Below are 2503 nucleotides of genomic sequence, written 5' to 3'. Positions count from 1 at the left end.
CGAAGCGTAAGTGGTGCCAAACCGGGATCTCTCGGGTGGTGCTACAAGGTTTCCTCAAGCAGCCTTTCGAGCCCCGAGGGGGTGTTCCATTCAACAGCTGACGATAAAGACAGCTCTCTTGGTAGCGTTGGTTTCCGCACGGAGAGTGAGCAAGATTCAGGCATTTTCCATTACAGACTCGTACTGCACCATCCTGGTAGATGGGATTATTTTGCGACCACACCCGGCATTCCTGCCAAAGGTGGTTTCCACCTTCCACAGGACTCAGGAGGTGGTCATTCCTTCGTTTGCCACCAACCCGGCCTCTGCAAGAGAACGGGAGTGGCAGGGTATTGATGTTCGTAGGTGCGTTTTGGAGTACCTCCAAGTCACAAAACCTTGGCGGCAGTCGTCCCGCCTCTTTGTTGTTTTTGGGGGACCCACTAGGGGGAGCAGGGCCACTAAAAGCACGATAGCAAGGTGAATTAAAATGGCCATAACTGACACCTACAAAGCACAGGGCTTGGTGCTGCCAGGTTCGCTCACGGCACACTCGACTCGAGCATGGGCTACGTCCTGGGCAGAGCGAGCAGGGGCTACTCCAGAACAGATCTGCAGAGCAGCCACGTGGTCCAGCTTCCAGACATTCGTCAGGCACTACAGGCTGGACCTTATGACTCAACAAGACCAGGCATTTGGCAGGAAAGTCCTGCAAGCTGTGGTCCCACCCTAAGAGGTAAGATTAGTCCTCACTGATCCTCTCGATGGCTGTCCTGGAAGATGACTGGGGAAAACATGAGTTGATTACCTGATAACTCTGTTTCCCGGAACCTTCCAGGACAGCATATTCCCGCCCTTGGTAAGTACCCAGGTGGCATCCGTGGTTGGATGACGGAGGAGATACTTTAGTACATGGGGTAGCCTTCGGTTACTAGAGGTTACTGACTTGGGATGGAAGGAGGAGTCTATTTATTTAATGTGGTTGATGTGTTTCCTGTTGCAGGCAGGCGGAGCCTATATCTCGATGGCTGTCCTGGAAGATTCCTGGAAACAGAGTTATCAGGTAATCAACTCATGTTTTTTCTTCCATCTCAAGATGGATCAAAAAACTGGACAGACATAGATGTCATAACAGTGACATCCATTCCATACTGCTCTGATCAACAGGGGATGCTAGCACAGATACCGTTGCTGATTGGAAGTGACAGCGCCTGTGTGAAAGGGGCCTTACATTATACAAAGTCTTTTTATTATTATTATTATACAGGATTTATATAGCGCCAACAATTTGTGCAGCGCTTTACAAAATGGAGAAGACAGTACAGGTATAATAAAATTTACAATACAATACAATTTTAGTACAATAGGGTTAGGTGGGCCCTGCTCGTGAGAGCTTACAATCTAGTAGGAGGGACAAGTGATACAAAAGGTAATAATTGTTTAGATTGAGTTATTGGAAGAAGTAAAGGGGCTATTATGTTGAGATGAGATAGGCTTCTCTGAAGAGATAGGTTATATTTTACCAAAAAATTGGGTAATAATAAATGTTTTATCATTTAATATAGGGGAAACTTTTTTTTTTTTTTAAATTTCGGTAATTTTTCCTTAATATAGTAAAAAAATAAAACCCCCAGTGGTGAATAAATACCACCAAAAGAAAGCTCTATCTGTCCCCAAAAAAGGGTATAAAATTCATTTCAGTACAGCGCTGCATGACGGAATAAATGTCAGTTAAAGTACCGCAGCGCTGAATACTGAAAAATGGCCTGGATGGGAAGGGGGTTTAACACCGCGGATGTCAACTGGTTAAGGATCGCCTAAAGGTGAGTTGTTCTTTGCCAATGCACCGTTCCTATGCAATGAATAGGTATCTGAAGCAAACAGCAGCATCTGTAATGACAAAAACAAAGTAACATGGCATAATATGAGTAGCTTGGCAGCTGGGGTTTTGTTTTTGGTTAAAGAGACACATAGAACAACATTACAATATAATAACATTTTTGCACTGTGCAACCCAAAATTACAGTTTTCCTTTATTTATATGTTTTAAATCTTCATAAATAGCAGTTGCAATTGATATAATTAATGCATCATCTTAAAGAAAACTTATTAGTGACTGCCATTGCTGACCTCAGACAGTGCTTGCAATTGGCTGTTATACTGGCTTCAGTACTAGGAGACAGTCATCAGTCTAAAAGTTAAAGCTCCTCCCAATCTACATACTTCCAAGTCACAGACCCAGAGTATTGAGACAAGAGGGTCAGTGTGACAACCAGACATTTATCAATCTCAGAAGCAGAAATCTGCAATGGTAGCCTTCAGTATTTTGTCATGATAGGTGTTCGGTAAAAACGCGCGTAAGACGCACATACATAAAACGCCAAGGTGTGAACCCAGCCTAAGGGTGCCAATTTACCACACTCTGGGTAGCTTTCTTTGGGTTCATAAAACCACGGGAAACTCAATGGGGATTTTACATCCTACCCCCCAACCACCACCACCAAATAGAGACTACATAAATTAT

Source organism: Nanorana parkeri, unplaced genomic scaffold, assembly GCF_000935625.1.
Source record: "Nanorana parkeri isolate BGI_ZX_2015 unplaced genomic scaffold, ASM93562v1 scaffold590, whole genome shotgun sequence".
Lineage (NCBI taxonomy): Eukaryota > Metazoa > Chordata > Amphibia > Anura > Dicroglossidae > Nanorana > Nanorana parkeri.
This window is presented reverse-complemented; position numbering follows the sequence as displayed.